Below are 13,948 nucleotides of genomic sequence, written 5' to 3' on the forward strand. Positions count from 1 at the left end.
CTCCCCTCACTTCCAGAGTTACTTAGGTCAGCACCTTCCATCCACTCCCAACACTGAAGTTGTTTTGTATATTTTTAATATGGTTAAATTATTTTGCACCATGCTACATTTCATCCAGTGATCCTGAGGTGTCCTAGTTTTTTAAAAAAAAATTAATTTATGTGTATTAAGGTTCAATCTTTGTGCTGTAAAGTTCTATGGGTTTTGACAAATGCATAATGGCGTGTATCTACCATTACAGTATCGCACAGAATAGTTTCTCCATTATATAAATACACTCTGTGTTTGATCTATTAAATCTTCCTTCCTTCTCCTGGACTTCTGGCAACTGTTGGAGGAGGTCATCAAGAGGATATAATCCCCAGTTGAACCATGAGCTCACCCTCACCCCTATCCTTGGAATGTGTGTTCCACCTACCATTCCACAGCTGGAGCTGTTTCAAGGATGCAGCCTTGAGAGAGTAGGGTGTTGAGACCATCTGGACTGAATATGTGCCTGAACACAGTTAAGGTCTCTATATAAACTTTTAAGATTCTAGCAGGCAGCTGGGGAGATCTGCTCATCTTGCAGCTGCTCCAGACAAGCCTCAAATGTAAGTCCCCTTGCTTACTAAACCTGCCACCTACCAGTCTGGCATGGCCTGCCTCTTTCTTTCATCCCTTCTTGCCTTCTGTGTACTGACGTTAGGTTCATATTTCACCTGGGAAACTCCCAAGGTTGCAGCCCACCAGCAACAAGTGATCTTTTTACTGTTTTCATAGTTTCGCCTTTTTTAGAATATCATATAATTGGAATTATATAATAGGTAGCCTTTTCAGACTGACTTCCTTAGGCATGTACATTTAAGCTTCATCAACATCTTTTGGAGCTTGATAGCTCATTTCTTTTTATCAATGAATACTATTACATTATATGGATATACCAGTTTGTTAATTCATTCACTTATTGAAGGGTATCTTGGTTGCTTCCAGTTAGGGCATTATGAATAGTTATCACAAATATTCACATGCAGGTTTTTACATAGACATAAGCTTTTAAAATAAATTGGGTAAATACCTAGGAGTGAGATTGTTGGGTGATATGGTAAGACTATATTTAGCTTGGCAATAAATTACCAGACTATCTTCCTAACTAGCTCTGCCATTTTACAGTCCCACCAGCAATGAATGAGAGTTCCTATTGCTCCACAACTTTTCCAGAATTGGTATTGCCAGTTTTCTGGATTTTAGCCTTTTTAATAGGTGTATCATGATATGTAAATATTGTTTTAGTTTGTAATTCTCTAGTGACAAATGGGTTGAGCATCTTTTAATATGCTTATTTTCTATCTGTATATCTTCTTTGGTGAGACATCTGTTCAGATAATTGCCTATGTTTTTAATAAACTTCAATTTTTTAGAGTAATTTTAGGTCTATACAAAAATTAGGCGGAAAGTGTAGAGCGTTCCTATAGATGCCCTCCCCTTCCCATGGGTTTCCCCTATTTTTAACATGCTGTGTCATTGTGGAACATTTGTTACAATTGATGAACCGATATTGATACATTATTATTAACTACAGTCCATAGATTACATTTGGGTTTACTCTTTGTGTTATACAGTTCTGTGAGTTTTGATAAATGAATAATGTCATGTATCTACCATTATATCATCATGCAGAACGGTTTCATTGCCCTAAAACCTAACTATCCACCTATTATTCTCCCACCCCACTCCCTGAAAAATAGGTAACCACTGTTATTTTTACTGTCTCCATAGTTTTGCATCTCCCGGAATTTCACATAGATGGGATCATACATTATGTAGCCTTTTCAGATCGGCTTTGTTCATTGAGCAGTATGTGTTTAAGGCCCTCCTCCATGTTTTTTTGTGACATGATAGGTCATTTGTTTTTATTGCTGAAAAATATTCCATTTTAGAGATACCTATTGAAGGGCATTTTGAATACTTACAAATTTTGGCAATTTTGAATAAAACTGCTATAAATATTCTTGTTAAGGTTTTTGTGTCAACATAAGTTTTTAGCTCCTTTGGGTAAATACCTGAGTGTGATGGTTGAATTGTATAATAAGTCTAACTTTGTATGTTTAGTTTTAGAAGAAACCTCCAAACTGTCTTCCAAAGTAGCTGTGCTATTTTGCATTCCCACCAGCAATGAATGAAAGTTCCTGCTGCCCCACATCCTTGCCAACACTTGGTGTTCATGTATTTCCAACTCCAGGTTTTGTCCTCACATTTCCAAATGTTTATTTGAGGATTTTTAATTCATTTTTGAGTGTAGTGTTAGTTTTCTCAGCTTCAAGGTTGTCTTTTTGGAAGGAAGAGAGAAATTTTGCCAGCTGAAATGCTTTGATTCATCTTTTCTATTTTTATTTCTGTAGCTTTGTATGAATATAGTCAGATTTTTTGCTATTTCTATTCATTTTTTGTTTATTTTTGTTTATTTTTTAATTTTTTAAAACATTGTTCCTAGTTCAAGAATTCTATTTTCTTTTGTCCTCTTCTGTGGAGCTCCTTCTATGAATGGGGCTGGCATGGTGGTAGGAAGGAGGGGATGATGAGCCTTATTTTTCTTTTGTTCATACAATCCTTAGTTCCCCCCTCCCCCCTTTGTTCCTTATTTTCTTTCACTGCTTCATTGCTAAGCAGTTCTGTCCATCCTCCATATATCTGAATCTCCCTCCAAAGCAATATCACTGCCAAGTTCCTTGGCTGTAGCCAGTGCTGTGAACCATCAAGTTCTGACCTGTGTTCACTATATTGGCATTTAATATTGGACTTTCACTTTCTCAGGCGATTTTGTCTGTGCTTTTTCTGTGTCCTTCATACTCTTCTTCATTAAATTCCTTAAGCCTCTTCTATCCTGTCCTCCACATTTACAAGCTTATAGTAATGGGCAGGAACCCTGTTGGAATTTTTAAATCTACTTACAGTTAATTTGAAGGTGGTGCTACTTTTTATCTTGTGGTAATGGTAAATGCATATTATTTTCATTGTTATGAGTTTCATGGGGAGGGTGTTGAGAAGATTTGAAATCTGGCAGTTACCATTGTCTTTAAATCACTAGCTTTGAACTGAAAGCAGAAATTTCAAAACTTCAGAAATGATTTGTCCTGGATACAATTTTATGAGAAGACAATGTACTGAGCTTTCAGACTGAGGCTGGGAGCCCTATATTGCATGCAGTACAACAAATGGAAAAGTGAAATATTTAAAATGAAATGAAGAAAAGATAGTCGGATGGATGGGTAAAGAGAAACATTTGGATAGATACATTATTAGGATATATATTAGAGGCAGAGGGATGGTGGAGAACTTTTCCTGCTTTGTGAAGGATTAGCTGGTCCCACCCATTAACTATACAGTAGGGGATTAAAAAAGGGGAAATCTCCTATCAGAGAGAGACTGATTCATGGTGTCTCTCTGTCTGCAAGTTGCAGTTAAGCCAAATGAATTTGGCAATTGCTGCAAACAAAAGGGTAAAAACAATTAGCAAAAAGTCAAAGGAAGAAGTTATTTTCTTAGAGAAAGGAAAACATTTTGGAGCATTCATCCCTCTATATGGGTGGTATATAGTAAGTAAAGGGGTAGAGGTATTAGATCTGACCTGTGCCTCAGCTCTGGAGGAGAGTCATCCCCTTGTCCAAAAGTTTCTGGGACACTAAATTGGTAGACTTTCCTGGCATTGCCAGTAAGTGGTGATAAATGCATTAGGGCTGGGTGGAAAGGGACAGAGAGAGGGAGGGAAGGTACAAATAACTAAAGTTAGGGATCTACTCCAAGAGGAGCTTCCATGAACCCCTAAATAATCCAAATATGTGTTCCAGAAGATTCCAGCATTTTTTGCCAGCAGCTTAGAGAGAGTCAGAAGCCAGCTAAGGCTACACGAGGAATTGGGGGTGAGGAAGACGGAGAAGCAGACAACAAGCTTGCCCACTAGCCTGGGTAGTGAATCTCAAGAGCAGACACTGTCTTCTGCAGGGAGAGGGGGAAGCGTTCAGGGCCATTCCCTCCATTTGCCATCTCCGTAACACAAGCACACACACTTCTGCTGGCAAGTCTTCGGAAATTTCTGGTAGTGGACAATTGGAGTGTCAAAGATACTAATGAGACCCAGGGCTAACTGAAGTTACCCAGGGCTAACTACCTAAAATGAGACCACTTCAAGCAAGAAGGGAAGAGTTTGGGATTGATAATTATCTGAAGAGACCAATTTCCAATCAGTTGCTTTTCTTCCCCACTCATGTAGTTTGTAGACAGCAGAAGCAAAAAAGGAGTTAATACCTCTTATTGACAGATAAATAAATGAAAACTTCCATGTACCTTACATCCTAGAGTTGACTCTCTCATTCCTTGTTACTAAGCCTAAAATTCTGCCACCAAAGGTTCATTTCCTTTAGATTGGAAAAAATGACTAAAATCTCTCCTGTGTCCCCTCCCATGTTTGTTGAAAAGGGTCGAAACAATACATATGATTACCACTGTAAGTTGTAAAAAACTGGTATCACTATCAAATACTAATAACAGAAATAAATTATAATCTATAATTATCAACTAAACCCTGATATCTGAGTTAAGAGAGGTCTGATATAGGTTTCTCTAAGACACTTTCCTTTCTGTTTTAGCTACTTTGTTTCTAACCCTCTGATAAATGTGAACTAATGAGGACTCAAAGAACCAGAGGAAGAGGAGACAAAGTAAAGTTGTCTCTTTACACTTGTCTAAAGTCAAGTCCACTCTTAATAGAGTGGATTATAGGTAGAAGAATATTTCAAAGCATGTATGGTAGGTAACAGAAGAAAAACTCTATAGCAGTTTAAAAACAAAACAAAACAAAAACAACAAACTGGTATCTTTTCATCTCAATCCAATAAGAAACAACTCCTTTATTGCCTGATCACGTATAGCTGTGATCCCTTCTGAAGCTAGTTTGCCTACCTGTCTCTGTTGGGTACCTTTGAGGGGTCCTTAAACTTCTCCTTTGCACTAAATGTTTGTTTTTTTGAATATTTAATGTGTGCTGGGCATATTTTAAGAACTTTATGTGTGTCATATTATTTTAATACCTACAATGAGTAGGTAGATTTTTTTTTTAACTTTAGGGAAGAGAAACTGAGGCACAGAGGGATTAAATAACTTGCTTGTCACAGCTGTTAAATAGTACACATAAGATTCAAAGTCAAGAAGAGGTCCGGCTCTAGGCAATGCTTTACTAACTTAAACCAGTAATTTTTTGTGTCCACTTTCCTGTTTCTGGGCAGAGGCATTTGTAAACCATCATATTTAGGTGATAATCCAGTTGCCATGAAAATGAAAATTTGTTTTTGCTCTTGCTTATCTGTTCTTATACACATACACACTCAAGCATTACCAACTTCTTTTGATTTTGGAAAAGATGACTAGGACTTTTGGTGCTTTAATCCTTCTGTGCTCAATGAATTATGTGTGTTTTAACCCTGGGTTTATTTTAACTTTAAAAATGACATAACTTAAAGATTCTGATTGCCATCCATGTGAGAGCACTGTGAAGTAAGAATTATTCCATACGAAGCCACCCTTTATTAGTTCTGTGTGTCCTTGGTTTTGTGTAAACTTTCTAAACTTCAATTTCTTTTTCCTTAAGGAAAGAGAATTCTACCCACTTCACAGGTGTTTATGAAAATTATATAAGATGCCATATATAAATTCTAAGGACTTTTGTAAATGGATGGTGCATCTGATAACTAATTTGTCTTCTATTTTCTGTATCATCTCTTCATTTCTCCTTTAAAAATAAATTTCCCTTGGTCTTTCATCCCCTGTCAATACTCTAGAGATTAAGTAGATAACCTAAGTTTCTCACATAGTAACTTCATCAGAGAAGTAAGAAATATGTATTTGAAAGTGGAGAAAAATGAGGCCAAAGAGTCACACAGGGGAATTGGAACCAGAGGCAGTTCTAACTCATAGTCTAAATCCATTTTCTTTAGATTATAGTGTTCACTGTTTCTCATCCCTGTTTTTATTTTCATTTCATCATACAGTATTTTCATCTCTCCTCAGAGCTAAAGAAGGAAAAAAATGAAAACAAGAATTAATTCAAAATCTCAATTGAACTGGGTCTTTTTTCATCAATTTTCTGGGTTCCAAGTTCTATGTTTATATACAGAGTATAAATTGGTAATCTAAATTTGTGTAAGACTTCATTGTTATGTGTCTTTACATCATTATGTGTTATGTGCTTTAGAACACTCATTACATCCACTATTCTGTATGATTCCTCTCAATAATTTGTTTTAAGACATATCAAGTAGATGGAATCATTCCTATTTTACAGATAAAGATACAGAGGCTCCAGGAAATTGGACAGGATACACTGCTGGCTGAGGGTTCACAGCTGGTTCAAAGAAGAGACAGGTGAGAGGAAAAAGATCCTTAAAGATAAATCAGAATTCAACTCCTTTTTACCTCCAGTATTACTTTTGCTGCTTGATCAAAACTATTCAATTAAGAGTATCCAGCCTTTGACTAGGGAATTTGTAACACATGATACCTGACTGGTTGTTGCACTGAAGTACATACACTTAAGTGGCCAGTGATTTCTGACCTTGTCTTGGATTTTAAGGCCAATTTGAGGTGATCTTCTGTTTGGTCAGTGGTAGGTGTCGGCGCCATGTATCTGCTGGAAATACCCTGGGGAGAAGAGAATTCTGTAGAAAGGAAGCGATTTTCAGTATGTGATAGATAATCATCATACTCACATATATTTGAGCATTTGCATACATTATTTGGTAATTAGCATATATAATTGCCTTATGACATTGGGGATTAGCTTGCCTGTTTGCTTTGCTTTTCTGCTTAGTGCCATTACCAAATGTGTCACTGTAGTCCACTGGTCCCCACAGAGCTTTGCCTGTGGTCTGGGGTCTCCCTTAACTCGCAAAGGGCTCGTCATATAAAAGAGATGATTTCAGGATTTCAGAATCATCTCTGACCTGTGAAATCCTTGAAGGGGGAACACATTCCATTTTGGTAATTTCTAGAGAGATTATAAATCATGGTGATTATAGTGCATGGTAACAGAAAATAATTAGAGTTCATACTTAATGAATATATATGCCATGTTGCTATTACATAATCCTAAAAATGATCATCATTATATGACAACAAATCATACTCTTTTGCTGGTATATACAATGTTCTAGCCCCAAATGGTGATGAGTCACGAAATAAGGTACATGTGGGATGGACTAGGTCAGTCACAAAGAACTTTAGGGGGAGAGATGAATCTTAAATACTTCTGATAGAAGGATAATGTACTGACTGAGGTGTTGGAATATTTCCAGGGAGAGTTGCTTGACTGGCCTTCACGCAATCTGATAGGCAGATATTACCTTAGAAGTAGAAGTCTTAGGAGATAGAAGAAGCCTCTCTAAGTGTGATGATTAATTTATGTGGCAACTTGACTGTCCCACAGGATGCCCAGATAGCTGATTAAACATTATTTCTGGGTATGTCTGTGAGGGTGTTTCTAGAAGAGATTAGCATTTGAATTGTTGGACTGAGTAGAGCAGACTGTCCTCACCAGTGTGGGTGAGCATCATCGAATCCACTGAAGGCCTCAATAGAACAAAAAGGCAGAGGAAGGTCAAAGCTGCTCTCTGCCTGTCTCCTTGAGCTGAAACATCACTTTTCTCCTGCCCTCAGGGACCCTGTTCCCAGGCCTTCAGATTCTGACTGGAGTCTTTACCACTGGCTCGCCAGCTCTCAGGCCTTTGAATTATATCACCAGCTTCCCTGGGTCTCCAGCTTGTAGATAGAAGGTTGTAGGATTTATCAGATGCCATAATCATGTGAGCCAATATCTTATAATAAATCTCTTTCAAGATGTGTTTATAGATAGATAGATAGAGGTACATAGATCTAAGGAATTAGATATGACATTATCTGTCTCTATATTCTATTGGTTCTGTTTCTCTGGAACCCTGGGTAATGCAATAATACACCAAGGTTCCTCAGCTTTGCACATCCAGAAACTTGAACTTATCAGTACAGCTGAGTTGGGTTGTTTCACAAAGACTCATTCATGCTGAATAAGCTCACATTAGTTATAAATAACTAATGAATGTATACCAAAATGAAGTTGATTAGTTAATCTTTTGGATAAATAAGACATGGTCACCTTGTTGGAAAATAATAATCAGAAGCTAGCTTGATGAATATAGATTCATAATAAAAATTAGTTATAAGACTGGACAATTGAATGTTATAATTGTTTTCTGTGGTATACTGTCCCTGAGAACTAAGATATTAATTTAGAACCCTTCCTTTTGATCAGAATTTGAATCCATATTTATAAAACATGGCTAAGAATTTATTTTCAAATGTGTGACATTTTATATATAGTCAACACCTTTGGTTTGATTAGCATCAAGTCTTGATTTAGTCTGGGAATTTTTCTTTCCATTTAAGGTAATTGTGTATCACTACTGTGATGCATCTTGGGTTGGTTTTATAGATTCCCTCTGAAAAGTTATACTTCCTTTCTCCTAAAAAATATTTTAGGAGCATCTCATTATTGTCTCCTTGCAATGCCCAGAAATCTTTAGGAACAGTTGTAATCAACAGAAGTAGATGGAAAAGTTGAGAATGTCACCATTATAAGTCCCTAGCAAGCTTGATAACATGAGTGAGGGCTTGTAGGTAATAATGAACCATGTGGGTGAAGAACTTAAGAAGACCAGTGTGGTGATATGAAGAATTCTTAATCTCAGGAAACAAACTGAGGGTTGCTGGAGTAGTTGGGGGGGGGTGGGAGGGATGGGGTGGCTGGGTGATAGACCTTGGGGAGGGTATGTGCTATGGTGAGCGCTGTGAATTGTGTAAGACTGATGAATCACAGACCTGTACCTCTGAAACAAATAATACATTATATATTAAAAAAAAAAAAAGAAGATAGTAGGAAGGGAAAAATGAAGGGGGGGAAATCGGAGCAGGAGACGAACCATGAGAGACTATAGACTCTGAGAAACAAACTGAGGGTTCTAGAGGGAAGGGGGGTGGGGGGATGGATTAGCCTGGTGATGGGTATTAAAGAGGGCACGTATTGAATGGAGCACTGGTGTTATACGCAAACAATGAATCATGGAACACTACATAAAAATAAATAAATAAAATAGTTTCAGTATCCCTTATGGATTAATAAATCCTTTAATCTGCCTAAAAAAAAAAAAAAAAAAAAAGAAGAAGAAGACCAGTGTGGTCTGAACAAATTACAGTCAAGAGTTATAAGATCAATTGGATGGATGCTGGGAAAGGTATTTTGGAGATAGGCAGTTGCACATTCTGGAATGTAATAGTAAGGTAAAATTCAATCTGGAAAGTAAAAGTGTTGTAAACCCTGGCATAGGGAGGAATGAAGCATTCTCAGGTCAGTCATGGAACATTCACTGATTGAGTGCCACTCTGTCTTTAGCCGTCTTCTGGGTCCTGGGACACAGAACTGAATGGCAAAAGGAAGCTTCCTGCTATACAGTCTAGATGGGAAGGCAGATATTAAGCAACTACTTAAAAAAATCTGTTAAATAATCATCAGTGCAAAGTGCTATAAAATAAAAGTTTAGAATTCCATGGCAGGGTATCACCATGGAATTAAACAGAATCTGGTGGTGGTGGTGGTGGGGGTCTGGGTTCTGAAGCAACTTTCTGGCATAATAGAATAATAGATTCATTTGCTTATACTTATGAATCTGCAAGTACCAGCGGGGGGTTAGAGTCCCTAAAAGGTGAAGTAAGATACTGTTACTTACTGCAGACTCAGAGGATCAGTGAATCTTCCTTTCATTTTCATTTTTTAACATTAGTAGCATAAGCCAATGTCCTTGGGCAAATGTTTGAGACTCACTGAATGTTCTGAGGTGTCTGGGTGATAACTGGCCTCCCTGGGATTCCAAGCTATATCTAACTTGAGTGCAGTTACTTAATGACCCGATGCATATGACAAATTCCAAATGCCTATTTTGAGACTTATTTACTTTTATAAGTGTAGGTGTGTGGCCTAGACAGGAATGTGGAAGATTGAACATTAATGAACTGTACCTGGAAACTGAGTAAAATTGAGGGGGAACACAGAGTAGGTTGGTCCTCATTCATTCATTCATTCTGCAAATTGTCATCTGTGCCAAAATGTGTGGCCAAGGTTGCGGTGGGATTCCAGAGGGTACGGTGTTAATAAACCATTTTCTCTCTTCTCCTGGGTTTGAAATGTCACCAGAGCCCTGACACGCAATAGAGGATTTTAATGTACATTCAGGTGTACGATTCTTTCTATTATTATTCTGATTATTATTATCATTATTCACATCCTATTAGCTTTTCACCTCAAGCTAATGTGACATTTCAGTGCTATGGAAAATCAATGTGGCAAAAATTTCTCATGCTATCACAAACAATTACTGTTGATTTAAGTACAAAGACTAAATACCACATGGACAATATGGATAAAGAGATTAAAATGCACACATATACATACCATCCATTATTGAGAATCTTTTAAGTGCCTTTCAAAGTTAGTGTTTTCTGCTGGGAAGAAAAGATTCCCTTATTGAATGACTATAGCCTGAACTGAAACTTGCTTTCAGCGTAATTAGCTATGTTCTCACTTCTGATAATGATACCAAACCCCGGGTTTAATTAGACTCTAATTGCTGTTTTAAATTGTCTCCTGCCTCACACTTTGCTTTCTGTGCCATCTCATTCTGGGTGTGTGTGTGTGTGTGTGTGTATTTTTAATTTTTTTCCCATTTTCTATTTTTGTTCCTGTATCAACACCACAATACTTAACAAGTGAGTCACAAAACTTCTAACAAACAGGGTGGTCCTACCAAGAATACATGGTGTTTTCCAAGAAGCTTCTCTGACAAAGATTTTGTGAGACAGAGAGTGGCTGTTTGTCCAGCACGTTTTCAGTTTCTTCTGGGAAACCACTAGCTCGTGTTTCCTTTCATATAGGTATGGCCATATGACAAAGTCCTGGCCGGTGGAATATGTATAGAAGTGATCCTAGCTTATAAAACCTTTCACACGATCTTCCATTTTCTTTCTTCCCCTATCTCCTGGCCGGATGTTGATGTCCAGGTGACTTTGGAGGCCACACAGTCTCCAAGCCCTGCTATACTCTGTGGGGGCTCTCTCCTCCACCCCTACCTACTGGTTTTCATTATGTGAGTGAGAAATAATCTTCTAATGAGCTAAGCTGCAGAGATTCCCGATATACCAGTTTTAGCAGCTAGTGTTACCTAAAACATTTGGTAATATCCCCCATGAACCGCTGGCTCATATTTTTCTTTACCCCTCTATCAGTGAGGGTTTTCCAGAGTTGGGGGGGCTAGCAAGACTTAGGTCTTCGTTCAGACTGGAGACTTGGGCAGGAGCCCAGGCAGAATTTCTCTTCCTCCTCCTCCCCTTCCCTTCCCCCTCCTCCCCTTCCCTTCCTCCTCCTCCCCTTCCCTTCCCCCTCCCCCTCCTTTCCCTCCTCCTCCCCCTCCTTCTCCTTCTTCTTCTTCTTCTGGAAAACCTCAGTTTTCCTCTTAAGAAGGCCTTTCTACTGATTGGTTGAGGTCTTACCATGCAATTGAGATAATCTTCTTTACTTCAAGTCAACTGATTGCAGATGTTAACCACATCTACAAACCACATTTACTTCCACAGAAACACCCAGATTAGTGTTTATAACTCTGGCCTGGATGACACATTAAACTAGGGGAAGGAAACCCTCTGCTTAAATCCGGAAGTCTAACCTCTTAGAAATTATATAAGAGCTTCTTAGTGTAATAGAAATGCTAAATAGAAAACTTTATTGCAAGTACAGAATTTTTCTATTAGAAAAGGCATCTACATACCAGGAGTCACTAAATAAAATCAACGGTGGCCAGCCAGATGCATACTGTGAATAGAGCTAAATGTAAGACAAGGAATGATTTAGCTTGTGAAAAATTGGAGGAGTCATTGAATTGAAAGGTTTACCCCACTGTGTGGGGGAAAAACAAAACCATCTGTGGGTTGGTTACAATATTTTCTAACCTCTAAATAGTAACATTTTTTTTTTCCTAAAAATATTCAAACTGTTGGAATTGGATGATTCCACTGGGATTGGGAGGAAATCCACAATGGTTTTGACCTGGAAACATGGAACATATGGAGAAGTGGGAGATAGGCAGAATATACTCTCCACACAAATGTAATTCAGGTGGGGATAAAATGCAGTGTGAGTTGGTGGCATGAGGGAACGTGTGTGAAATGTCCACGGTCTTAGTCTTATAAGACGATGCTTTCAAATCATGTGAACAAACCGACAAACAGTGTTTGATGAGACAGTCATGGAATGAGACACAGGATAGCCTTCAAGTGCCTCACTGCCTTTGTAACCTTGAACAAAAACATTTTGAGCCTCAGTTTCCTCACCTGTCTATTAAGGGGATTGTGTACAATGATCCTCAAAGTACCTTTCAGCTGTAACATTTGTTAATTCTCTAATGTATCTCCTCTGAGGAGAGGTGTATGGTTCTACTCACTTCCTGGTAGCAAAAGTTTTGAAAAGTCATTTAGAACTTAGCCACCCTTTAAAAATACCCATCAGGAATAGCAATAGCTACTAATATTTACCAAGGGCACTTAGGTGCCTGACAGGTTATATGCAGTATCATGTCATCATCACAATATTCCAATAAAGTGTGGAAGATTAAAGCCAAGATGCAATCGCTTACATTGATCCCTGAGGTCATGCCGCTAAAAATTGGTGGTGCAGGCGCCCACTCCCAGGCTTCCCAGTGGCAGGAATCTTAACCCCTCTGCTGCGCCACACCAGTTCGCCCTCTCAGGCTTTACGCCTATTCCATGCCAGATGTGGCCGAAGCACTGCTGCCTACCTTTCTTTCTGATCATCTCAGCTCCCTCCTCAAGAAGCCGAGTTCACACCTGCTCCTTCTTGGGTCCACTTGTCTCCTTATTTCCCTCCCCATCCCCTTGCACGAGTCCCATCTGCCTTGGCCTCCAGTTAATAATGACAGCTGGGAAGCTTCCTGCTTGCAGATAGCTTTTCTCTCTGTTCGGTTCCCAGCTGGTCAATGTGCAGCTTGTAGTTTGTGAAAGCAGCAGAGGGGCAGCTCATGGGTGGACACTTGAGAACTGGCTGGCATCCATTCTCCCCTTTCCTTGAGACATGTTTGCAATTGGCTACATAATTTAGAGAAAAAGAGAAAAGTTGAAATGAAACACAATAAAATAGAAAAGCAGAGAGATTGCTTCTGAAAGGTGGTTAAATTGCCTGGGTCAGTGTCCCCTCTGAAAAAGCTAATGGCATCTTCCCTGAAAAAGGCTCTTCCCTCTCTTGCAATAAGAAAAGCTCTTTCAAGACCATAAACAACCCTCTTCTGCTCACCCAAGGTCACCCCTCCTCACTGCATTCTTCATTATTTGTCAGATGCCCCACCCTACCAGGGAGCATGTTGCTATGTGCTATACTGACTGATGGAGTGATGCCTTTGTCTATTTTCTTTTATCAAATGCTTTTACAAATGGACTTTTCAAGCTGGTTCCTTATGGCTAAGATCTCCATTCTGGAACTCCAGTGCTGGCTACATGACAAACTCTTGTCTGAGAGGCTCCCTGTGAATTCCAAGTGTAAAAGACTAATAGGGACACCTGGGTGACTCAGGTGGTTAAGTGTCTGCCTTCAGCTCAGGTCCTGAACTCAGGGTACTGGGAATCGAATCCTGTGTCAGGCTCCATGCTTAACGAGGAGCCTGCTTCTCCCTCTGCCCCTCCCCCTGCTCGTGCTCTCTCTCTCTCTCTCTCACAAATAAATAAAATCTTTAAAAAAAAAGGTTACTAATAAAACCCATATATCTAAATTTTGCAAGTCTATGTGGTAATTCTTTTTTCTCCAGTTCATAATAGTCTAAACCTGTAT

Source organism: Halichoerus grypus, chromosome 11 (genome assembly GCF_964656455.1).
Source record: "Halichoerus grypus chromosome 11, mHalGry1.hap1.1, whole genome shotgun sequence".
Taxonomy (NCBI): Eukaryota; Metazoa; Chordata; class Mammalia; order Carnivora; family Phocidae; genus Halichoerus; species Halichoerus grypus.